At 39.6% G+C, this 27,615-nt stretch overlaps 1 protein-coding gene across 2 annotated transcripts in view; it reads left to right on the forward strand.

Annotated features, from left to right (window-relative positions):
* CNTN5 (contactin 5) overlaps positions 1-27,615 on the forward strand; it is a 2,016,448-nt gene that overhangs the window by 654,305 nt on the left and 1,334,528 nt on the right. For both annotated transcript variants that reach the window (XM_077298468.1, XM_077298469.1), the window contains exon 3: positions 17,517-17,595. The gene's annotated coding sequence lies outside the window, so the exon portion shown is untranslated. The remainder of the gene's footprint in view (positions 1-17,516; positions 17,596-27,615) is intronic.

Below are 27,615 nucleotides of genomic sequence, written 5' to 3' on the forward strand. Positions count from 1 at the left end.
CTGAAGAAACCTGAGGGAGATGTAGTTTGGCCAACTATGACTGGATACTCTTGGAGGTTGGTTAAGTAGTGCTAGGATCCTTTTTTAAATTATAGTGGTTGGAATAATGTTTAGCAAAAGTGTCTTGATTCGAATTTGGGAGTTATTCGGTCCTTTTAGTTACTCAATTATAGACTTAGCCTCTTATTTCTTTACCCTTCTGGCCAACATAGAAACAGCTCTATCACTCATGGCATAAAATTTAGCTATAGTTTTTCTCAGGTTATTTTCATGCAGTGATAAGAGATTGGAGCAAAGTTGAAATCAGAGGTCTATTCTGCTGTTGGAGGTCTTTACGGAGGGAGAGGCTTTATTGACTTCTTCCAACCTGTTGGATTTGTTTCATTAAAGTGCTTAGTGCTTTTTCCTTATTTCGTTTCCAAAATGAGGCTATTTTGAGGAGAATCCCTATAGTATAGGCTTTGTGAGCTGACCACACAGTTCCATCAGACTCTATACCATTATCATTATGTGAGAAATATTCTGCACGTTTTTTGGAGAATTCATCAACAAATCCAGCATTAGAAAGTATCTGGGTGTTTAAGTGCCATCTGGGAAGGCAGGTAACTGAATGTTGTTTCATAATTGTTATACCGATTGGGACATGGTCAGACCACACGATTGTGTATGTAGTAGTGTCAACATACTTAAAAAGCATTTTGCTATCTACCAAGAAGTAGTCAATTCTAGTATATGATAGATGTATTTTAGAAAAAATAGGAACAGTCTTTCTTTAATATCTCTGTAGAGTGACTTCAGACTTGAAGCATAAGCCCAGACAACCCCTTCAATGACTCCAATTTCTCACAATATAAAATAAATTAATTATTGAAATATGCTAGTAAAACCCTCAATAGGCTGCAACTGCCAACACAACAACTATTATAGGTGCCATATAAAGGCACATATAGAATAAAAGTCTCCTGACAGAGCATCATAAAATTAATATGGTCAACTCAGGATATGTCAAGACAAGAGGAACAGTAGAAAAGACCACATCTTACGCCGAAATACTTGAATATAAGAAAGGAAAAGCAAAAACTATGATATTGTTCACTCTAGGACTTTATCACTGTTCATGGTCCACAGCATGTGAATAAAAAATAGAGGCGATTCAAGTCTTTTACCACACGCAGGGAACAAACTAGCAAGAAGAAGGGTGTGGACTAACCTCTGTGAGATGTGACTCAATTGATCATGTCGGTTGGCAAGTGGGTAGGCTGTGGTTCCAGCTGATGACCCACGCTCCGGTGGGGGGACAAATGATTTAATTGGAAGAGAAGCAGGATCGGTGATTCCCAGGCGCTACCAAGAAGTGCTGGGACTGAACATGCTTTAATGGGAAATTTATTCATGCAACCTGTTTCGGATTTGGGTCAACTCCTTCAGGTAAAAAGTAACAGGAAATACCTCCTCACTTATTTATTAAATGGAGGTGACATTTACACACAGCTTAAGACACTAATAATTATATAAAATCACATAAAAACACATACATCATCCCTATTGGGAAAGGGAGGTCACGTGTTTACATAGCTTAAAACAAAAATTGTATAATTAATGACATAAAAAAATATAAAAATATCCAGAGACACAAATGTATAGATCAAAAGAACAATAAAGTAGAAAAGAGAGTTTGAAAAACTAAATACATTTTAATATACAGGAGATCTTGTTCCTATATATATAAATATATGTAAAAAATATATGAAGAATCCTCTTTTACGTGATTTGTTTTGGCTGGTAAACCCTCAACAGACTGAAATTGACATCACAATAATTGAGTGGCCATGTAAAGACACATACAGAATAAATGTCACCTGTTAACAGTATGCAAAATCAAGCTGATCAACTCAGGATATGTCGAGACAGTTCAGAAAGTAAAAAAGAACACATTCTGAACCACAAGAAATCAAAAACTATGATATTCTTTCACTCTGGACTCTTGGACCTTGTGAGAAAATAATAGCTCCATACTTAACAAAAGTGTCTCCTTTGACTAATTACTTCCTGATGGCATCTAAAAATTATAATTGAGGATAGTCATTCTGTATTACTTTAACTAATGTTATGCTAGTGAAATGTGTTTTCCAGACCACCTTATTATCACTGTTCAGGGTCCACAGCATGACAGCCATTAGTATCTAACATGCCGCAGTGCATAAAGTCCCACGCTGTTAATGCATTGTGCGTTAGTAGTTTAGCATACTTGGACTACTCTAGCCAGTGACATTTTATCTATATTTATATTTTATCGGAATGTCAAAATCTAAGTACATCTTCACCACCTGGACAGAAATTTATACATAGGAGTCTACTTGTCTTCTGCAACCTGCACTTGCCCCGAAGCGCCTTCTGAGAATTAGCATCTCCAAGACCTGTTGACCTTTCTCATCTTCTTAGCTTGTAGACTTCATAGCTTGGAGATAGCCCATACTTCTCTCATGAATGGCGTTGTTCAGGATATCCATTATTCATGGCTGGTTACAGAGCGTGCTTCTAGTATTATGGGAAATGTCAGGTTATATAACATATAGAAAGTCCTTGCTGCAACAATCATTGAGGGCCTGTAGGATTTAATATGACTGGTCGATGACTGAGGCCTTAACATTTTAGCGTCGAAGTACCAAAGAAGTAATATTCAGAATATTTGTGAATATCTGTTTTATTATAGCACTATTTACTTTGTTTGTTCATTAAAAGAGGTGTCTAGTAAATATATATTTTTTAAAGGCATGGAATATCATTTAGTTTGAGTTTAGTCTTTACTGCCATTTAAGCACAAGAAATCCAGACCTCTCTGGTCTCCTCTAACTTCCAAGCAGCTGATTTTTTTAGGTCTAACCACAGGATCACATGGGCTATGATTACACAATAAACTTTTGGTGAGTTTTTGATGTATCATTTCTGCACTCTTTAAGTAAAATTGGTTGCTTGCATTTTTGTGAAAATAAGCAAAAACTCACCAAAAGGTCATTGTGAGAACGTTGGCTTAATTTTAGGTCTCCTTCAACTGTTTGTGTTTCCACTACATGTGGTATTCGTTTTTTCACGAATGCCACACTTACCCGTTATGGCCTATGCTGCTGTGCACATGTCAGTGTTTTTACACAGACTGTGTGTCCACATAGAGACATGTCTGTTTTTACTCCCAATATGGATGATAAGGCCCAATACAAGTCTATGGGTTCGCGAAAAATATGTGAAGCACACGGATGACATCAGTGTACAGTCCATGTGCCATGTGCCATGCTTCCGTGTGCTGCACATGTTTAACATTGCAAAATATAGGAGAATCTTTGTAATTTCATTTTACCATTCCGAAAAAACACTGACACCGATGGCATCCAAAACATTGATGACACCGATGGCAGAATAAAACTCTAGCAGCAGCTTTATAAACTTCATTTTAGTTGACATTCTGGTAGACGGTGATCAAGATAAGTTAGCTTAATGAAAAATGAGCAGTAGAACAGCGGGCAGAAGTGCTTCCTGCCATGTGTAACGTTCCTGTAACTGTATGGAGGCTTCGTCTTTACATAGTACGTTATCGGGATAAAGGTTACAATAAAATCTCAGACCCACCCCTTCAATAGTCTTTTTTTAGGAACTGTCCATGAAAAGTATATAGACTATGGACTAAAAGTAATTACAGAGAGAATTATTAAGGTCAAGCCTGATATAGCAGAAAGTTGATGTTTATTATTGTCCTGGTAAAATTGTTTTTGGTTTCTAATCTTGTTACAAATGTGATTTCCCTTAACGTTCCTCAAATTGTATTCAGAACTCAAATATGTCAAATTGAAGTTTCAATCTACTATCAAGATGGACTAGCAAAACCATCAACATGCTGCAATTGACGTCACAACCACTTGGTAGCTACATATAGACACATATATCTTACCTACACGCAACCTCCAATCCTCTCAAGATCTCCTTCTCTACTCCCCTCTTATCTCTTCTTCCCACAAACGCATCCAAGACTTCTCCCGTGCTTCCCCCATACTCTGGAAATCTCTACCCCAACACATCAGACTCTCGCCTACCATAGAAACCCTGTAGACCCACCTCTTCTGACAAGCCTACAACCTGCAGAGATTCTCAACCTACTGAATCGCCACACAACCAGCTCTACCCTCTCTGAGGGTATCCTTACCTATCCACTGCAGAGTGTGAGCCCTCGCGGGCAGGGTCCTCCCTCCTTATGTACCTGTGTGCCTTCTTTTTTGCACATTTTTTTTGTATTTGTCTATATTTGCCCCCTTTTCCACATGTTAAGCGCCATGGAATAAATGGCGCTGTAAAAAATGTATAATAATACAAATATATTGTGCATATCTCCCAACAGAGTATCACAAAATCAGGTTTTTCTTTTCAAACCTCATAATTTCTTTACAATCAATGCAGGATATGTTGAGTCAAGAGAAAAGATAAGGATGGTTACTAGTGATGAGCGAATATACTCGTTACTCGAGATTTCCCGAGCACGCTCGGGTGACCTCCAAGTATTTTTTAGTGCTCGGAGATTTAGTTTTCATCGCCGCAGCTGGATGATTTCCATCTGTTAGCCAGCATAAGTACATGTGGGGGTTGCCTGGTTGCTAGGGAATCCCCACATGTAATCAAGCTGGCTAACAGATGTAAATCATTCAGCTGAGGTGAGGAAAACTAAATCTCCGAGCACTAAATAATACTCGGAGGTCACCCGAGCGTGCTCAGGAAATCTCGAGTAACGAGTATATTCGCTCATCGCTAATGGTTACATCTGTAAAACAAATAGCCTATATATTACAATTATTGGGTGTACATTCAGCCAACTACTTAACTCCTGAGCTCCAGCGCAAAATCTAAACCAGGGCCTTCACCTACCATGTGCCCTTCATAATCCTTTTTTTTCATTCGATATGACCGAGGGGCTTCTCCAACCACTGTTCTCAGGAACAACTGCTTCATATGCCAACCTTATAGCTACAAGCCTAGACATTGGTGCTACACAGTGCCTATTGGGATTAGACTATAGTGCCTATAGTAAAATCAACCCTGAACATTAATGAAACTCACTTAGATCAGTACTAGAGATGGCAGAATTTACTCGAGTGGAATTGAATTCTACAGAAATCCGCAATGATCAAAATGCAGATTTTTAGTCATTCTCTTCCATGTAGATATAGCAAAATGACTGTCACCTGAAAAATGAGAAAAAACACTTTCTCATGGGAAGAATTAATCTTTTGCGGTGTTCAATAAAATCATGGTTCTCAATGGTGCATCATCCTAAGTGACACTAGAGTTCAAGTCCTCTTACCCTCTGCAAAGACAATTGGCGTAGTTAATTTCCCATAGGAGCATTGCATGGCCTATGAGTCTCCTTACACTGGAATGTCACTCTCTACAAAAAGATATGATACCCCTTAGATCCCAGTCATAAGTCTCTCATACATCCAAATCAGACCTCATGCTTTGCACTGATTAGAGGCAACAAACCTCAAAACACCGTGCCTGCAATTTGAGAATCTGGATTGGATTTTATCCTAAGTCATATGACAAGGCTCGTTACAGGGTTGATATTGACTTTTAAGGTTGCTCATTCTAATAGGTGGCACTAGATTTCAAGTCCTTTCCCTCTTTGATAAGGTATTTTGCACAATTAATTTCCCAGAGGAGCATTATATGGCTTACAAGTCTCCTTACACTGGCATGTGAAGCATGCTACACTTCACAAGAAGAAACGTTACCCCCTAGAGCCCTGTGTAAACAGGACTCGTGTTACTGAGAACTATGGCAGTCTATGCACACTCAGCGATCTAAGATAGATCCCTCAGTGCGCCTTTTTTATTAACCCTTTAATGACTCTCAAATATAGCTTTTTTTTCACCATTTTACCCCATTTAGAATTTTTACCAGTTTTTCAGCAGATTATATAGTAAAATGAATGGTGTGAAAAACTACAAGTCGTCTCACCAAAAAAAAAAGCCCTCATATTGATGTGTCGATGAAAAAAATAATAAAAAAAGTTATGGCTTTTGAAATAGTTGGACATAAAATCAAAAGAGTAAAGGCTAATGGAAAGAAATCTCCAGTTCTTGAAAGGGTTAAATGACAAGAGGATAATTTTACGCATTAAGAAAGTTAGGTAATCTTTGATCATTTTGTATTAACAAGGATATAAGATAACACTGATATTTTTAGTGACATCTCCGCCAACACCTAATGAATTCTCATTAGCAGAACCCTGAAGGAAATCACACAATGGGAAAGAGATACATTGTATCAGCAGGAACAAGGTTTGGTTTCGTAAGCATCACGAGGCGGAATGAAGAGTTGATACTTTGCTAAATTTGTCAAATGTGTTAGAAAATTACAATATCTTCAATTTCAGTGTTTAAAAGATACTAATAGATAGTAGGGGCACAACCATGTGGCTGAAACCTTAGTGTTTCCCAAATCTCGGATTCGGAATCCTTTTATTGGGAAATACTGTATGTAATACAATGGGGAAGATTTACAATTAAAAAAAGATGATTTTTGCCCCAAAAGGGGATGTAGCTTACTGGAAAAGGAGTTTGGTTTTACTTGTATGAAATTAAACCAAAATTCACCAGTCCAGAATTGGTTTCTGCTCTTCCAGCTCCAGTGATAATGTGTCGATGTATCATCCCAGTATTTGACCACTGCAGCCAATCTCTAACTATATTGATAATGTCAGCAGTGCCAAAATCTCACTAGCAATGATTGGCTGCAGGGGTCACATGCAAAGATAAGCAAACCTGAACTTTAAATGTCAGGGTTTGTACCGGACACCTAGTGCTAGGTGATGAACTCCAGACACGCACTCCTCCCTGAAGTCCGTTTTAGTGTTTAGAGTTCAGATGCAGAGGAAAAAGAGTCAGAAATAATTTTGCAGGCCCTTAACCCTTACTACGGCCATATAACACCACCACCATTGACTTCTATAGGGTACTGGTTCAAGATCTGGTAGAGTTCTGGTACCCAAACCGAACTTTAGAATAAAGGTCGCTCGAACCTGACGAACCCGAACATCCACGGTTCGACTCATCACTAGTTATGTCATGTTATAAAACATTAATTAACATTGGTGGGGGACCATGAGATGGAGACACAGAAGCAGTAGACAATCTAAGGAAGACTAAATTACAATTAAATGGACCAAAAAGAAGCAGTAGAGGGCACGTAAAGTGTAACCTTCTTTCTAATTTTTGTTTCATAAATCAATAATTCACATGAAAATAAGAAACGTTTAAATTTATCCTGTCGGAGAAATCTGATACTTTCTCCTTCTGGACTGATGATTCATTCTCCAAATTCTCAATTTCTGGATAAAATCTGTATGCAGTGAAGACAGATTTTTACATTACTTAGGTAGGAAATGGCAGATCATACTAATGAATTTCTATGGAATCTTAGGGGGGAATCTTAGAATCTTATTAGTAGCAACTGTCATCTCCTATCTCGGTAATGTAAAAATCTGTCTTCATTGAATACAGATTTTAGATTGAATTGAACATTTTGTGAATGAATAATCAGTCCTGGTGGAGAAAGAAGCAGATTTATCTGATAAAATAATAAACTTTCTAATATATATTAACTTGTACTATTGATTTTTGCAATAATAATTAAAATGACGGATACCCGTCAAATACTTGAAGAGGATATGTCACCTGATTGGAAATCTATGTTGTAATATACATATTTTTTCCATTTTGTTGACATGATTATGGGATAAACATCTCATCTAAGGTGCTGCTCTGACCTGTGAGCAAGGAATGCACAGATTGGCTTCACAACAGGCACTTCAACGTTAAGTGACAAAATTTAACTTTTTGGGCATGCTCTGTGAAATGTGCAGAGAGTACTGTGCAGAGAGGAAAAAGGAAGTAGGCGGACTTATCCGTCAGAATCACCTATGTATCTGTGGTCTTAAAGACGTGTTATCTACAAATGGTCATCCCAATGAATTGATGGTAGAGAGACTATGAACCCTCAGCTCATGACATACTGCAGGATTTTAAGGCCACCTCACCTTTCATGTGTTTTTTTAACTGATCAAACATGTATTAATTTTTTTTCAGATTGTGGAGCTGTAAAAAAATTTTTTAATTAAACACGTGTCTAATTTGCAGATCAAAATCACATATTCAAATCTTAGAATTTGGGAAAGAACTGGACAACACACGGATGTTATCCATGTTGTATCCAAGAGCTGATTGGATAGGACAAGCTTAGAACGCTGAATCGATCAGTGTGAAAACAGTCTAGAAAGTGGTATAAAAATCATAAAATATTAAAATTTTTTATAAAAGAGTAAAAAAAAAACAACTAAAATGGGAATGATATAATATAATATCACAACCCAATAAAACACTATGAAATATGGCAGCATCCAATGTACTTTATAGGCTTAATATTTTCATATTAAATCAGAATTTGAAATTTAAAGTAGAGGTTTGGAGACTCGACTGCAGACAAACGGTATAAAATTCGAGAGATTTCTGTAAATTCAGTTAGATGATTCTAATTGAGTTTCTTGTTCTCCCTGCTAACCTAGCTCTGTTTTATTGATTTCTCTACAACATGATTGCATGGGCACCGGGGAATCATCTGTAAACTTAATTAGTAGAGGTTCACATTACTAATTTTGTTGTCCATTTTATAAAATGGTACTGGCTTAGTGGACTGAATTCATGAAATTAAACATTCAACGTAATAGATCAATAAAGTGCACACGAGAGCATTAAACTGATCGCAAGTCCAAAGGTCAATGACTTTCTGTTTTGGCCCCCTGAGTTTTCTGTAAGTAACTTAAATGAGAAAATTACATTTGTGGCACACAATACTAATACTGAAAGCTGCAACGTGATCTGTTGGAACAGGGCATGAATATTTTCTGCATAATTCCGTTTACCCTACTCCTTGATGCCCCCTTATACTGAGCTGTCAGTCAGGCCATTTATTCATTTTACCCTAGACAATACATAATAATGTATATTCAGAGCAGCACAGTGGCTCAGTGGTTAGCATTATTACTTTGCAGCGCTGGGGTCCTGGGTTAAAATCCCACCAGGGACAACATCTGCAAAGAGTTTGTATGTTCTAACCGAGTTTGTGTGGGTTTCCGCCCATATTCCCCGGTTTCCTCCTACATTCTAAAGACATACTGATTGGGAATGTATATTGTAAGCCCCAATGCGGACAGAGATGATATCTGTAAAGCACTGCGGAATATGATAGCGCTATATAAGTGAATCAAATAAATACATACTTTCTCCAGGACTACATGCAACCACTTCCAGAAGACATGACCCTGGTATTGCAGATTCTGGTGGTAAACCCAAGCCACTACCCATAAATTTCCTTCAATAATCAAAACTTTGACAATTCTGTTCGGATAATTTTGGCCACACCAGCCTTTATTTAACAAATACTTAACAATTTAACAACTTGAATAAAGTTGGTAAGGTCCTTGAAGCTATGAAGAACTCTTGGTGATTCTCCAAACAAGCAATAAACCAAAATTACTCCAAGGGTTTCTTTCCAGGAGTCCTAAAAATTACCAGACCAACTGAGCAGTCCTATACAATTTGGGAATCCATAACTTAATGGATCCCGCAGACCAATTTAGAACCAACTGCAAGGATCACCCTAGGAATGTCAAAACCCTGTCCCCACTTATCCTTATAAACCCTCTCACTGACCCTACTTTTCCCCCATCATCATATCGACCTTCACCTATTGTCTGAGCCTAGGGCTTTGGCCTTCTCTTGATGACAAATTTGTTAACTTGAGCTGCTTTATTACTGGAGTCTGTATTGTTTTGCCTGACACTGTAATATACAATAGGCAGCACAAAAAAATCTAAAACAAAGGCACAGGACAGGATTCCAGCTGGACCATGCACCTATTTCCTATTCCAATATTTAGGTGACATTTGTTCTAGATTACGCCCTGGGCAGACATCTCTCTATTTTGTCTACTGTCTTGTCACACACACTATCTGTAATGTTTATTCAGTGTTCTTTGGCTTTCTCTCCCTATCTCAACTGCTAAACTGTGCAGATGTGACATCTACTCACTGTCCAGATTCACTATAAAGCTCCTGCTGCATTCTGTGTCTCAGCTTTAATAACGGCTGTGATAGTCCCTCTTGCTTGGCTGTGCTATACCTAGGGATGTGATAGCTACAAGGCGCTATGGTGAAACCTGAATGGAAACTCCTAAAGTTATGTAATCCTTCCCTGGGTCATACAATATTCTGCTTTATATAAAACTGTAGCGGGCATTTTTGACACTTTACATGAATCGAATTGCATATTGTTCAAATTCTCCAAATCCAGTGATTTTCCTAAGGTTCAAAGCATATTTGATACGCAATGAACCAACTTGTGCATCTCTAGTAGAAGTTGTTGCTCTGGGTGGTTTTAAGGATCAATAATATACAGAGACCAGAGTAAAAGCAACAGTTCCCATGGCATGTTACCTGACTGTTTTACATCCATTTTACTTTTTCGGTTTGAAAGTTTACACAGTGACATTGTCCATCTCACACGTTGCATTGCAGTGTTGCCCAACTGTCCTGGTTTCAGCTTCATCCTCTTCCTTCTGCAGTCTGCTTCCTTTGTTCCTCTGCATGTCGTATTGCCATGATAACCCGAAACGCTGCTATGATGTCATTCTGTCATTTCTTTTCTCACTCTGAAGCAGAATGTAAACTCTTATGATTAGAAGGGTCCTCTCTCTCCTGAGGTGTGTCAGTTCTCAGGAGCAGTGGGGTGGTTTCTTTCTGTCCTCTCTTATGTAGAATGTAAGCTCTTATAGTCAGCGGGCTGCCTCTATTTCTTTGTCACCTGTAAAGTGTAAGCTCTTATGCTTAGTGGATTCCTCTTTCTCTCTCTCATATAGAAAGTAGTTTTTTGTCTCTTGTGATCAATGGGGTCTTCTATCTCTTTCCTTCTTCTGTAAAGTACAAGCTCTTATGGTCAGCGGGGTCCTCTATTCTGTATAGTGTAAGCTCTTATGGTCATCGGGGTTCTCTCTCTCTCTCCCGTAGAGTGTAAGCTCTAATGGTCAGTGGGGTCCTCTCTCTTTTCTGTAGAGTGTAAGCTCTCATGTCATCGGGGTCCTCTCTCCTGTAGAGTGTAAGCTCTTATGGTCAGCAGGGTCCTCTATTCTGTAGATTTTAAGCTCTTATGGTCAGCGGGGTTTTCTTTCTTTTCTGTAGAGTGTAAGCTCTCATGCCATCGGGGTCCTCTCTCCTGCAGAGTGTAAGCTCTTATGGTCAGTGGGGTCCTCTCTCTCCTGTAGAGTGTAAGCTCTTATGGTTAGTGGTGTCCTCTCTCTCCTGTAGAGTGTAAGCTCTTATGGTCAGCGGGGTCCTCTATTCTGTAGATTGTAAGCTCTTATGGTCAGCGGGGTCCTCTATTCTGTATAGCTTAAGCTCTTATGGTCATTGGGATTCTCTCTCTTTTCTGTAGAGTGTAAGCTCTCATGTCATCGGGGTCCTCTCTCCTGTAGAGTGTAAGCTATTATGGTCAGCAGGGTCCTTGCTCCTGTAGAGTCTAAGCTCTTATGATCAGTGGGGTCCTCTCTCTCTCTACTGTAGAGTGTAAGCTCTCATGGTCAGCGGTGTCCTCTCTCTCTCCTGTAGAGTTCAATTTCTTATAATCAGTGGGGTCCTCTCAATGTTTTTCCTCTAGAGTGTTAGCTCTTATGGTCAGCAAGGTCCTCTCGCTCCTGTAGAGTGTATGCTCTCGTGGTCAGCAGGGTCCTCTCTCTCTCTCTCTCCTGTAGAGTAACAGCTATTATGGTCAGCAGGTTCCTCTCTCTATCCTGTAAAGTAAAAGCTCTTATGGTCAGCAAGGTCCTCTCTCTATCCTGTAAAGTAAAAGCTCTTATGGTCAGCAAGGTCCTCTCTCTCCTGTAAAGTGTATGATCTCATGGTCAGCAGGGTCCTCTCTCTCTCCTGTAGAGTGTGAGCTCTTATGGTCAGCGGGGTCCTCTCTCTTCTGTAGAGTGTAAACTCTTATGTTTAGCGGGGTCTTCTCTCTCTTGTAGAATGTAAGCTCATATGGTCAGCAGGGTCCTCTCTCTTCTACACAGTGTAAGCTCTTATGGTCAGTGGGGTCCTCTCTCTTCTACACAGTGTAAGCTCTTATGGTCAGTGGGGTCCTCTCTCCTGTAGAGTGTAAGCTCTTATGGTCAGCAGGGTCTTCTCTCTTCTGCACAGTGTAAGTTCCTATAGTCAGCAGAGTCCTCTCTCTCTCTTGTGGAGTGTAAGCTCTTATGGTCAGCAGGGTCCTCTCTCTTCTGTAAAGTGTAAGCTCTTATGGTCAGCAGGGTGCTCTCTCTCTCCTGCAGAGTGTAAGTTCCTATAGTCAGCTTGGTTTTCTTTCTGTCTCCTCTTCATTATGGGCATTTTACAAACGGTTGCAAGCTTTGCAGTATTTACATTTGCGCAAACAAATTAGCTTCAAATTAAATTTTTTAGTAAAATTCAGCAACGTTAGTGAATTCGAATTTCAAAAGATTTGCTCCTGTCTAGTCACATCTACAGGAATTTGCAGGTCACAAAACGACAATGGTCTCTTTCGTTATGGTGCAATGTGTAGCATCAGGATACTGCGATGCTTGGCCCCATGACATATGATAAAGTCCAATGTCGCTGTGAAGGCCCAGCCTTATATTTACTATATCCTGACTTGATTTAAAAGCCTTTCTTGAAACAGATGAGACTATGGTGAAGAACTTCTAATAAACACTAAATGAAATGGATTCATACCCCCGTTACGACAATATTTATTTTGTATCTCTTTACAAAGAAAAAAGAAGTAAGACACAAGCTACTCACAATGAGTAATGATTGTTTTGAAGTCTCGAAATTCACAGGGGTCCTGTGTAGCTAAAATAATTAAAAGAACTTACAGATTATACCTGTATCAACTCCATTTTGTGTCTATCTCTGATCATGACAGAAGCAAGGCTGTTTGCTACATAGAATTAAAAAGCACGGCAGGGTGACCAGCATATCTCAGCTCAGCGGGAGACCTTCTCTCTGAATTCACTTTAGTTACATCATCTGCAGTGACATCAACACGTTCCTGCCAACAAGAAAGTGGGGGCGAGATAAGACGGTGGAATAAAGTTATTAAAGCCAAAATATCGCTAAATTCTTTAGGAATGAAATGTTTGCATTTTTGTCTCCGTCTTCTGACTTCCTCATTAAATTGCTGAGATAATTTTCAGATTGACCCAGGCCTTAACAATTGTCTGGTAAAAGTTTTTGTTGATATTCCAAAGACAAATTGGTAGTGAAACTTTACTTCTTATTTGCAGACCGAATGTTTTTCTTTTTTACTTTTATTCTTTAGCTTGCTTTTATCCATTATTATGTATTTTTAAAAAATGTAAACTCTAGTCAAAATGATTGTTTGATACATCATGGACTCATGTAGCATCTTTGAATAAATCTAATTTCTGCAATGGAGGAGCCTGATGAGACTCACACTCCTGCTAAGAAAAGCTCGATTCAGTCAATTCCTATATTCATATGTTTATTGTTAAAGGATATGCTGAAGATTTTCTGTATCAGCAAATTGAATATGATTTCAATAAATTTTAGTTTTCAATGCATAAAATGAAATCCACAGCAAAATTAGCTTTCGTGGATTTAAACAAAAATTCAGCAAAGCATCCACAACTTATTTTTCCCATACATTTTAAGCTACAGTTGTGCTCAAAAGTTTACATACCTGGCAGAATTTTTGCTTTCTTGGCCTTTTTTCAGAGAATGTGAATGATAACACCTAAACCTTTTCTCCACTCATGGTTAGTGGTTGGGTGAAAACCATTTATTGTCAAACTACTGTGTTTTCTCTTTTTAAATCACAATGACAACCCAAAACATCCAAATGACCCCGATCAACAGTTGACATACCCTGGTGATTTTTGCCTGATAACATGCACAGAAGTTGACACAAATGGGTTTGAATGGCTACTAAAGGTAACATCCTCACCTGTGACCTGTTTGCTTGCAATCAGTATGTGTGCATAAAAGCTGAGTGAGTTTCTGGGATCCAGACAGACTCCTGCATCTTTCATCCAGCCACTGACATTTCTGGATTGTGAGTCATGGGGAAAGCAAAAGAATTGTCAACGGATCTACAGGAAAGGTAGTTGAACTGTATAAAAAAGGAAAGGGATACAAAAAGATATCCAAGGAATTGATAATGCCAGTCAGCAGCATTCAAACTGTGATTAACAAATGGAAAATTAGGGGCTCTGTAAAAACAAAACCATGGTCAGGTAGACCAACAAAAATGTCGTCCCCAACAGCCAGGAAAATTGTTTGGGATGGGAAAACCCACAAATAACATCAGCTGAAATACAGGACTCTCTGAAAACTAGCAGTGTGGCTGTTTCAACATGCACAATAAGGAGGCACTTGAAGAAAAATGAGCTGCATGGTCAAGTCGCCAGAAGAAAGCCATTAATGCACAAATGCCACAAAGTATCTTGCCAACAATGCGCAAAACAGCACAGAGACAAGCCTCAAAACTTCTGGAACAAGGGAATTTGGAGTGATGAGACCAAAATTGAACTTTTTGGCCACAATCATAAAGATTACATTTGGAGAGAGGTCAACAAGGCCTATGATGAAAGGAACACCATTGCTACTGTAAAGCACAGAGGTGGATCACTGATGTTTTGGGGGATGTGTGAGCTACAAAGGCACAGGAAACTTGATCAAAGTTGAAGGAAAGATAAATGTAGCACATTATCAGCAAATACTGGAGGCAAATTTGCAATCATCTGCCCGGAAGGGCAACAATCCAAAACACAAGGCCAAGGCGACCTGTTATTGGCTACAGCAGAACAAAGTGAAGGTTCTGGAGTGGCCATCTCAGTCTCCTGACCTCAATATCATTGAGCCACTCTGGTGAGTTCATGGTAGACAGCCCAGGAATTTACAGAAATTGGAGGCTTTTTGCCCAGAAGAGTGGGTAGCTTTACCATCTGAGAAAATAAAGAACTTCATCCACAGCTACCACAAAAGACTTCAAGCTGTGATCATTGTTAGAGGAGGCAATACACGTTATTAAGAAATGGGGTATGTGAACTTTTGATCAGGGTCATTTGGATGTTTTGGGTTGTCATTATGACTTAAAAAGCGAATACACAGTAGTTTGACAATAAATGGCTTCACCCAACCACTAACCATGAGTGGAGAAAAAGTTTAGGTGTTATCATTCATATTCTCTGAAAAAAGGCCAGGAAAGCAAAAATTCTGCTGGAATATGTAAATTTTTGAGCACAATTGTATTTTGAAAATAGCCACAATGTTGTTTCAATTTTTTATTAGTATAGATTTTAGTTCAATGACAAAATATTTTGAGATTTACCGAGATTATGGCCCCGATTTATTAAAAGGAATCATTCACCAGATTTTTGCTTCTTTCTGGCATAAGAAGTGCCACAGCTAGCCATAACTTAGATGAGCTATAGCAACACCCCCATCACACTCTGATTTAGCCCATTTTTGCAGACCTGAGGGAAACTGGAGTGATAAAACCAAAACTTGCGAAATTTTTATGCAGCTCCATGTTGAGCAACATTTTTTCAACTTTTCAAAACTTTTAACTCAACAATTCTGGTATAAAAGCTTTAATGTACACAGGCCAAAATATTTTGGCGTTCCAAAACTACAGTCCAATAAGGCCCATCAACAAATCATGTTTTGTACAAGGAGACCAAAGTAAATTAGGAAAACTGAGCAATCTATACTAGATGCTACCATTGTTCTCAACAGCACGAGTCCTGTTTACACAAGATTATACCCTGCCAAGAATGATGATCTTTTGTGCTCTGTGAAAGATCATTTCACCCAATGAGTGACCATTTTGATCGTTCATCGGCTGGTCAGCAGCCTATGCAGATGGCAAGATAATCGCGAAACGAGCGTTTTCAACAACCCTCGTTTTTTCTGCATCGAGATACAGTAACTTGTTTCACTGTGGCACATACATCATGGTATGTCACTATACTACATCTGTAGATGTTCAATTTTAGATAAATGTCCAATTACTGAGATGTCTACCAATTGTAACACCCATCTGTGTGTATGGGGACTATAGTTTCTTTGGTCCTCCAACCTTTTTACAGTACATTAATACTCATCTTCAATCTCATTTCCCCTCCATTCTTTCTGTGTTTCTTAATACCAAAATATGAAAATTATATACTCACCATATACATATACTGTCATATTTTTTTAGACTTTGATCCCTGATGCTCTTTCCTGGGTTTCATGACTCGGGTGTTTTTTGCTTTATTGGTGCCAAACTTGTTGAATTCAGAGTTGCCCCCTGCTGCGCCTACCTCCAGGCCCCTTTTTTTTCTACTTCTGCCCAAAAAAACTTCTTTCCAATTTAGGCAACATAGTAACATATTGTCTATATGTACAACATACAGATATGTACCATACACAGCGAGAAACCAATAAAGCATAATAATAAATTTGTAATAAAATGCTGTAAATGATAATATCATACCTGTTAGGTCGCTCTGGATTAATTATTTTTCCCCTAAAAGCCAATATTAAAAACATTTCTCTTCTTTTCTGATTCTGAATACAAATTAAAGGGCTTGTCTCACCCTTTTATTTCAAGAGCGCACTGCTCCCAAATCTCCTGCCTTCCTGATCTCCTCCTCCTGTGGGAGTGGCTGCTTGATTGACAGTTCGGACCAGTGGCATCATTGCTCTACTGGTCCAAACTGGGCACTACCAATACTGCTGTATGACGGGCGCAGTGACACTAAAGCTGGCAGGAATCAGGAACTATCGGCACAGTCCACTGAACTCGAACAGCTACATTAAAAAGAGAGCTTGTAAGCTCTGCTCATGTTCAGCCAACCCAGATTGACCACTGAATGGTTTGAAATAAAAAATACAATAAAAAATATAACCATTCAGGTAATTTAAATAAAAAGAATAAGAAGTAAATTGGAAAGTATTTTGTTTTTTACAGGCTCTTTCCAATTTTACCCATCTTTACAGATGGCAATAACCCTTTCAAGACTCCATTCAGTTGCATTACAGACAATCTATCAAAAAAAATAACCATAATGATATTGCAAGACGTGCCATTTGTAACTATAAGAATTACAAAATTCTGTATATAACTCTATGGAAAATTCTATGATGTAGCTGAACTACACAGCAATTAAGTCTGCCGGACCATTTTATCCTTTGTCGGAAAGAAAGTTTTATCAGTATGGAAATCTTACAGGTTTTCTGCTGATTTATGTGTTTGATTTCGGTTCTATACAGAAAGTGTAAATTCTATGAGGTGTTAGTATAATGGGACTGGAGATGATGACAGTGCTGTGAAGATTTACTTTCCAAAAGGAAATGTTAAGTAATCGCTGTGCCAGGCTTCTAATCTTTCGCATTTTTTCTTTTCTAGATTGGACGTGGGACAAATTCTCAAAATTGGATCCTTAATTATCGGCAGGCGTCCCGTTGTACCTGGAATTTTTGAGAAGGTAGGTTCTCCTAATTACAATGGAATTTTCTAAAAAGTTATTTTCGGCTTCAAAACTAAAGAAAAATGTGACATGTTTATACTGCTGGAGTAGAAATTTTCAAGCCTTAGGGAATAATATTAAAACCTTAGAAATACTATTATGGCCTCATCCACAACTAGGTTTTTGGGTGGTTAATTATCACCCTATTTTTTTCTAATTATTATTTTAATAGATTTTGTTTTGAAGGCTTAGATCTCCTTAAAAGTATGTGAAGAAATAAAGTCTTCCAAATGAGGCCATTTTTTGACATGCACACATTTCCTTTCGGCATGTGCAATGCAATGGGGTATAAGTGCTTTATGGTAGCCAAAATGAAAGCCCTAATTTACAGAAAATTGTATATAGACTTATACAATAACTGGGCCCTTACTCCAGAAAATAATCCCTGACAGAGAAGATACAGAATGAGCCATATATGTGTGTTTATTGTTAGTATTTCTGTTCTGTCTCATTAAGATTTCACTAAATCCATTGACCTCCAATGAGAAATGACTCTGGCCCAGTCTGTTCAGCAAAGCAGACAGTGAATAGACTTATACAATAACTGGGCCCTTACTCTAGAAAATAATCCCTGACAGAGAAGATACAGAATGAGCCATATATGTGTGTTTATTGTTAGTATTTCTGTTCTGTCTCATTAAGATTTCACTAAATCCACTGACCTCCAATGAGAAATGACTCTGGCCCAGTCTGTTCAGCAAAGCAGACAGTGAATAGACTTATACAATAACTGGGCCCTTACTCTAGAAAATAATCCCTGACAGAGAAGATACAGAATGAGCCATATATGTGTGTTTATTGTTAGTATTTCTGTTCTGTCTCATTAAGATTTCACTAAATCCACTGACCTCCAATGAGAAATGACTCTGGCCCAGTCTATTCAGCAAAGCAGACAGTGAATAGCAGATAGTAGGAAATTCCTGATTCGATTGCCAGGGTAAAAATGCATATATTTAAAGGGAACCTGTCCCCCCCAGGCGTTTGTAACTAAAAGAGCTTCCTTGTGCAGCACTAATGCTGCATTCTGACAAGGTGGCTCTTTTAGTTCTTGTTCCTGGCACTGCTGAAATAATCGTTTTTGAAATTTGTCCCTCATGCCTTGAAATCGTCCTGGGGCAGGTCTTTCCCCCCCTAACACAGACGCACCACAGCCGTAACTCATGGCCTCTGCGAACCGGGCGCCGCCTCCTCTTGCTTCATTAGTGTCCCCGGTGCCTGCTCTGTAAGTTTGAAGGGCAGCACAACTGCTCATGCCCGGAAAAAAAAATAACAGCGCGGGCGCCGGGAATGTTAATGAAGGAAGAGGAGGCGGCGCACGGAGGCCATGAGTGACGACTGTGGTGCGTCTGTGTTAGGGGGAAAGACCTGCCCCCAGGACTATTTCACAGGTATGAGGGACACATTTCAAAAACGATTATTTCAGCAGTGCCAGGAACAAGTACAAAAAGAGCCACCTTGTCAGAATGCAGCATTAGTGCAGCACAAGCTGGCTCTTTTGGGGGTGACAGGGGGGGGTGACAGATTCCCTTTAATGTATTTATTTAATGGTAAATTTCATATTAAACTTTTATTTACCAAAATGACTAATGAACATTTACAATCAAAAATGTTCAACTCCAATTGCAAATTAGGTCTCTAAGCAAAATTTTGAAACTTTCTGCTGTGTACAACAAACTAATGAAATAAGAATAATTTAAATAAAACAACATAAGTAGTGTCTCCAAATTCAGCATTAAAATGACAGATTTGACTCCAACAGTCTCAAAGTTATGAATCCCTTCATGACAAGTGTGTTTAGTAGTGTTGAGCGATACCGTCCGATACTTGAAAGTATCGGTATCGGAAAGTATCGGCCAATACCGGCAAAGTATCGGATCTAATCCGATACCGATACCCGATACCAATACAAGTCAATGGGACTCAAGTATCGGACGGTATCCCTGATGGTTCCCAGGGTCTGAAGGAGAGGAAACTCTCCTTCAGGCCCTGGGATCCATATTAATGTGTAAAAGAAAGAATTAAAATAAAAAATATTGCTATACTCACCTCTCTGACGCAGCCTGGACCTTACCGAGGGAACCGGCAGCGTTCTTTGCTTAAAATGCGCGCGTTTACTGCCTTCCGTGACGTCACGGCTTGTGATTGGTCGCATGCCGCCCATGTGGCCGCGACGCGACCAATCACAGCAAGCCGTGACGTAATTTTCAGGTCCTGAATGCCTAATTCTAGGCATTCAGGATTTGAAAATTACGTTACGGCTTGTGATTGGTCGCGTCGCGGTCACATGGGCGACGCGACCAATCACAAGCCGTGACGTCACGGGAGGCAGGAAACGCGCGCATTTTAAAATTACGTCACGGCTTGTGATTGGTTGCGTGCCGCCCATGTGACCGCGACGCGACCAATCACAGCAAGCCGTGACGTAATTTTCAGGTCCTGAATGCAGAATTAGGCATTCAGGACCTGAAATTACGTCACGGCTTTCTGTGATTGGTCGCGTCGCGGTCACATGGGCAGCACGCAACCAATCACAAGCCGTGACGTAATTTTAAAATGCGCGTGTTTCCTGCCTCCCGTGACGTCACGGCTTGTGATTGGTCGCGTCGCCCATGTGACCGCGACGTGACCAATCACAAGCCGTAACGTAATTTTCAAATCCTGAATGCCTAGAATTAGGCATTCAGGACCTGAAAATTACATCACGGCTTGCTGTGATTGGTCGCGTCGTGGCCACATGGGCGGCACGCGACCAATCACAAGCCGTGACGTCACGGAAGGCAGTAAATGCGCGCATTTTAAGCAAAGAACGCTGCCGGTTCCCTCGGTAAGGTCCAGGCTGCGTCGGAGAGGTGAGTATAGCAATATTTTTTATTTTAATTCTTTCTTTTACACATTAATGTTGTTTCGATACCGATACCCGATACCACAAAAGTATCGGATCTCGGTATCGGAATTCCGATACCCACAAGTATCAGCCGATACCCGATACTTGCGGTATCGGAATGCTCAACACTAGTGTTTAGTACTCAGCAGAGCAGTTTTCTTGTGGTGACCTGCTGCAAAAGGGATGCAAAGACAGACACCAGCTTATGGCAGCATTCCTGAGTAATCTCAGCTCAGTCACCAAGGTCAGTGTACTTCACTTCATTAATATTCTTACCTTCTTCAAAACCCATCAAAGATTTTCTATGGGGTTCAAGTTGGGCAACTGTGATGGCCACACCAAATTCTTCCAGAACTTCTTTCAAAATTAAGCTATTGTGATGGGCATCCAATAATGCCATACCTAAGGCTTAACACAAAAGACATTAAGTTTTTAACTGGTATTTCAACATTCTTGATTGAATCCATATTTTTCTCAACACACTGCAGGTTTTCTCTGCCAGAGAAAGCAAATCATCCCAAGGGCATCACCAACCTAACACCATAATTCACTGTATCCATCACCATACTCCCATCATGCTTCACTGCAGGCATCACCAAGACCCCATCATGCTTCACTATAGGGATTACCAAGTCCCCTCCATGCTTCACTATATGCATTACCAAGTACTTTCCATGCTTTATTGTAGGCATTACCAAGTCTCCACCATGCTTCACTGTAGGCATCACCATATCCTCACCACGCTTCAATTCAGGTTTCTCCATATTCCTACCATGCTCCAATGTAGGCATTACCAAGTCCCCACCATGCTTCACCAAGCTACTGCCAATGTTCAAGGTAGGCATCGTCAAGCCCTCTACATGTTTCAGTACAGGCATCACTGAGCCACCGCTATGTTTCACTGTAGGCAGGGTGGTCTTTTCAGAATATGCTTTTTTCTTCCACCTCTAGACATAACGCTGAATCATAGACAGAAAAAAGTTCCAGTTTTATTTCAAGTCTCCACAAAACTGAATTCCAAAACTTCCTTGGCTTATTATTATGTTTGTGGGTCAATAGTGGTGAACATCATGGAGTTAAGGAAAGGAGATCTTTAGAATTTAGTATACCTCTTACTGTGCAAACTAATCTTCCTTGCCTGCTGTCATAACATTTTACTACAGGTATTTTTCAGTCACTCGGGGGTGTTTGACCACCTGCCTCCTGAAAAATTAAATAGCAGCTGATGATAGCTTCCTCTCCTTGCCACATCCAGGTGGTATAGTCAATGCTACTTTCACTCTGGACTTTTGAACTATGTTTTTAACTGTATGTCTAGTAACATGCAATATCTCTATTTCTTTTTATCTCTTTTTCCTGGTTTGTGCAAGGGAATGATCTCTTGTCTTGACTTTTAACACCATTCTCTTGAGAACCCAAAAATATTAGTGAACTGGAGGTCATTGGGCTAACATTCCTCAAAAACTCTACCAAAAGCTGTTTTACATTTGCAGCAGGTTATAGCAGAGCAAAAGGAGAGGAAAAAATCCAAAGAGATAACTTTATGTCTTTATATAAAATTGCTTTATTAAAGTGAAAGTATCAGAAGGCAATGGTGACAACACAGTCACCCAAACAATACTTAAAAACAAATAACGGATAGAGACACCCGGAGAAAGCAGCTGCTGACCCAAAAAGGATAGATGAATAATAGCACTATATACATTTAGGGGTCAGTTATTATCAACAGGGTTAAATAACTAATGGCTCAAAGGCCCATCTACAAAATAGCCCACAGCCATGGAAAACTGTCACAATATCATATATCGATTAGTATGGCATAATTTGAACACATAGCAAGGATTTAGTAGGGCAGAAAGATAGCAAATAAATACATCACCCTGGAGGTCTTGTATCAGATAGCTGCAGAGTCCCGGTGTCCGCCCCGACGCGTGTTTCGGTACCCTTCGTCAGGGGGCAGCCAGAGGAGCTCTACTAAGTGCTGAAGATGCTTGTTATTGAGGGATTGAATACCTTTAGACTTCAGTAGTCAGCAAAAGTGGTATTTTGTGTTCAATTTGGAGAAACCACTTGTTATTTGAGCCGTGTTGAGCAATTTCCATTGTTCTGGTTTGCTTGGTTTATTGTAAACTTCACTATGTTTGTAAATTTTGCTAATAAATCTGACTTGCAATGAGGGGTGAATAATTTGGATTGCAAGTCTTAGTGCAACTAACATAGCAGACTTGTTTACATCTGTATGATAAAAGTGGATCACTTCTTCTACTTCTCTGACTGGCAGTTCAGGTGTTAAATTCAATTGTACCAATTTTTTCAGGACTGTCGTCACCGTTCTATCATGGTATAACCAAACTGAAAAAAAATAGAAAAAATGAATATATTGTAGCCCCTCTGAAATACTGTTGAACGGCAGTGGTCTAGGTCTTGAGACCCCCGATAGTTCAAACCACAGAGCTGACATGCTTTGCTTATGCATGAGCGTGCAAAGTACACTGTACCCGCTCATTAGAAGATCTATATGTCTGTACACCGCTGTGCACATGGTCATGAAAAAGCCTAGTCATTCTGCTTTGTGGTTTGAGTGATCGGTGGGGGTCTCAAGACCTGGAACCCTGCAGATCAACAATGGAGCTGCTATAATATTTCAAACATTTTTCAAACCGTAATAATATCATAATTATTATAATAATAAAAATTGTCATTATTATTATAATATTATTATATAATAATTATATATTATATTATGTGTCATAATTATTATATTATTATATTATATTTTTCATAATTATTATATTATTATATATTATATTATAATTGCCATGATTATTATTATATATTATAATTATATATCATATTAGAATTGTCATTATTATTATATCACATTGTATGATATTTTATTCATTTTTTGAAAAATAGACATAGAAAAAAATTGTAGATATATGAGGATGTCGTTTAATCATCTTTATCAATTCTATATGACATGTAATGATACCAGCTCAATCCAAATGTCACTTTTTTTGATAAAATGCAGAAATTCTGAAAACAAATCAACTTTTTCGGTGACTTTGAAATCTGAAGTGGTAATTTTTCTACCAATAAAGTCAATGCTTAGAGAATTGCATCTGTCTATTCAGGTGCTTTCAATCTTCAGTGGATGGGAATAATTACCTTGTGCCCTCGCTGGGTAATTGCCTTTTGATTGAGGTTATCAAAGTAATCAAGTCACTGAGAGGCAGAAGCCATTGGTTGGGTTAAAAGGAAAACGGAAAATGTGAAGAAATATGTAAAATTGGTCAGATTAATACACAACTGTGAAATATTTCATGTCTCTATTATGGATTCCTGGAAGAAAAACTGTGCCCTGAACTAGAATAATCTGTATTACAAAGATGAAATATGTTCAGATTGGGAGGACTTATAGAAATACTAGATGGTGGCCCGATTATTAACGCATCGGGTATTCTAGAATATGTATGTATGTATGTATGTATGTATGTCGTGCTGTGAGTGGGGGTTAAATTCCGCCCCAATATCGCTGATTGGTCGCGCCCAGCTGGCTGATCAGCGAAGCGTGGTTCAAATCTGGCACCAGTTCGCGGCCGGACTGCACCTTTCGCTGATTGGTCGCGGCCGGCTGGGCATGACCAATGACCGAAGCGATGTTTAAATACCGCACCAATATCGCTGATTGGTCACGCACGGCCAGCCGCGACCAATCACTGAAGCGGTGTTTAAATCCCGTGCCAATATCGCTGATTGGTCGTGGCCGGCCGGGCACGACCAATCAGCGAAGCATGGTTTAAATCCCGCGTCAATTCGCGGCTGGACTGCGTCTGTCGCTGATTGGTCACAGGATATCGGGGGTTCGAGGCCCTGGATGGCGGGGGTTCAGGGTGCAGGATATAGTACAGCCACGTAGTATATAACACAGCCACGTAGTATATAGCACAGCCACGTAGTATATAGCACAGCCACGTTGTATGTAGTATATAGCACAGCCACATAGTATATAGCACAGCCACGTAGTATATAGCACAGCCACGTAGTATATAGCAGCCACGTAGTATATAGCACAGCCCATAGTATATAGCACAGACACTGTAATAATTATAGGGAATAACTCAGGAGACTCTTTGCGTGGAACAAGACAACTACAGGACACAGTTTTATAAGTGGTAAAGTCTATATTATCACACGGTGATTCAAACAGGTGCAGAGAGAAACTCAAGTCCACAACACTTGGTGCAAATAATAAACGCAGCTTAGCAGTCTATAGGAAACTTCAGAGGAAAATGCAATCAAGCAGAAAGTCTATGAAGCACTGTTATTCTTGAGGATACTTGACACGAATAAATCCTTGTCTTAGTCCAGGCACAGATAGATATGCTTATTAGGCAGTTCAAATCATATCTTAGCTCAACCAGGGAGGCCTAGTTAATAGTCTCAGGTTATTGCAAAGCAGAAACAGCTTACATGTCCAGCAAATGCAGATGGAAGTAAACACGAACAGCAGATGAAGGAGAATTATTGGAAACTTGTGTATGCAGCAGGAACTGAGAGCAGAGGAGCAGGATCACCACACAGGTTCACAGGAGCAGGTGTATAGCCAGGGAGTAATCAGAGGTCAGGAGCTGGATGCAAGGCAGAATACTCTAGCACAGACTGAAGGCTGGGGTGGAGTTTTATAGCAGGAAGACACAGTGCACATGAGACCAAAGACGCCATCTTGGAAAAGGGCAGTAATGCACAAAAGGTAAAAAATGTTCAGAGTCCTGACATTACTCCCTCCTTAGAAGCGGCCTCAGGACGATCATGGACCTGGTTTCTCAGGGAATCTCTGATGAAAACGAGAAACCTTCTGTTGGGCATTGATGTTTTCCACAGGTTTCCAAGAGTCTTCCTCAGGGGGATATCCCTGCCATCTTATCAGATATTGGAGCCGATTCCTGCGAATCCTGGAATCAATAATTTCCTCCACCACGAATTGTTCTTGCCCATCAATCACCACAGGCTGCGGAGGTGGCACAACACGTCCCTGGAAGGTATTAGGAGATACAGGCTTTAGTAAAGATACATGAAAAACTGGGTGTACCTTCATAGTCCTAGGCAGCTTCAGCCGGCAGGCCACAGAGCTCACAATGCCATTGATCTTGAAAGGGCCAATGAATTTCTGTCCAAGTTTTTGTGAAGGAACGTTTAACTTCAGATTCTTAGTTGCTAACCACACGGAATCTCCTACCTTGAACATGGGTGGAGGTTTACGGAATCTATCAGCCGATCTTATGCCGTGGTGTAACGCAGTCGGTTTAACGGACTGCTAAAACGCTATGTGGGCGGCGGGCGCTGACTGGGGGGAGTATGGAGTGGGCACTGACTGCAGGGGAGTAGGGAGTGGCCATTTCATGGCTGGACTGTGCCCGTTGCTGATTGGTCGCGGCCGCTGGGATTTCCGTGACAGACAGACAAACAGACAGACAGACAAACAGACGGAAGTGCCCTTTAGTCGATTATATATATAGATAACACTGATACAACTATGTGCCTTAAAAGTTGTCCCCTCAATCCTTCCATACTGTGCTTGCATATGTTCTTTATGGAGAGAAAGAATATGTCACTGATAGACACCCCTGGAGGTGGCTTATCTTCTTGGAGAACAAAGAATCAAGCATGCTGAAATAGAATATATTCAATCTTTCTTTGCCGTTAAAGAAAGACATACCAAATTTCCCAAATTCCAAAGTGTCCCTCCCCCATGTCTTACATCGAAGCAATCCAACTTTTCCAACCTGTCATTATAAAAGAGTCCTTCCATCCCATGTACCGTAATCATCTAGTTGCCGCCTTTCAACCAACTCTTTCCAATATTCTTTTCGACATTGACTTCTAGGATTACTGCTTCCTTTGGGTGGCATTAGAGTTCTAGTCCTCTTCATCTCTGAAGAGACAATTTGCAATATTCTTTTTAAAATGTGAAGCCCAAAACTGGATGCCATATTCCAGGTGTGGTCTCACAAGTGATTTATAAAGGGGCAACACTACATTGGGATCACAGAATTTTATCTCTATTTTTATGCACCCTAAAATCTTGTTTGCTTTTGTGGCTCCTGCTTTACATTGAGTACTGCTGCTTAGCTTACTTGTAACAAGAAAACCCAAGTCCTTTTCCTGTTCTGTAGCCCTGAGTATACTCCCATTTAATGTATACTCATCAATAGGATTATTCCGTCCTAAATGCATTACTCTACATATATCTACATTTAACCTCATCTGCCATGTGTTGCCCATGCAGCCATCTTATATTAATCATTCTCTAATATCATATTGTCAAGCTCAGTTTTTGTTATTCTACAACAGTTTGTGTGATGCTCAAAGACTGACACTTAACTCGCTACGTCATCCAAAAATATTTTTTGTAATGCTGATCTGGAGGTTTCAGTGGGATTTGGGAGTTGAGCTACCTCGTATTAGGGTCAGGATTTAGGAACAAAACCACAAAAAAGAGGACTTGAGAACCGCATACCGACTGTATCTGTTTGTGCACTGGTGTACCAAACTGCCAATCTCCAATTGTAGACTGCCTGTCGCAACGGTATTACTGCACCTGTGTAGCCGCCATCTTTATTTGGGTCCACTGCGCCCTGTTAGTGCATTTGTTTTGAGGCCTGGGCAGGTAAGCATCTCTGCCTTTTCCCTGGTGTATTTTTTATAGATTTTTGGAGGATTTTCAAGTCCTCTTTTTGTTGTTTTGTTATTGAGTGAACGTACCCTAAGCACTTTGTCTCACTCCTGCTCTATACAATCAATATTATTGGTGTTTTTTGTATATTTGACTGACATATTAAATAATACATGTAGAACCTTATATAACTAAGTATCAGCCCTGTCTGTTTTATAACTTTCTTCATGGTGGATAAGAATAATAGCTGCAGATTTTTATAATCTGTAATCACTTCAGCCCAAAGCAGAAATGTCCTTTCCCAATATGCTCATGTCTAAAGTTGTATCATCCAGAACATAATTTGCTCTTTTTTTTTGGCAGAAATAATGAAATTTCTACTCCACCAGCCGACATTTTACAAGTGATTGTTTCTTTG

This window comes from Ranitomeya variabilis, chromosome 3 (genome assembly GCF_051348905.1).
Source record: "Ranitomeya variabilis isolate aRanVar5 chromosome 3, aRanVar5.hap1, whole genome shotgun sequence".
Taxonomy (NCBI): domain Eukaryota; kingdom Metazoa; phylum Chordata; class Amphibia; order Anura; family Dendrobatidae; genus Ranitomeya; species Ranitomeya variabilis.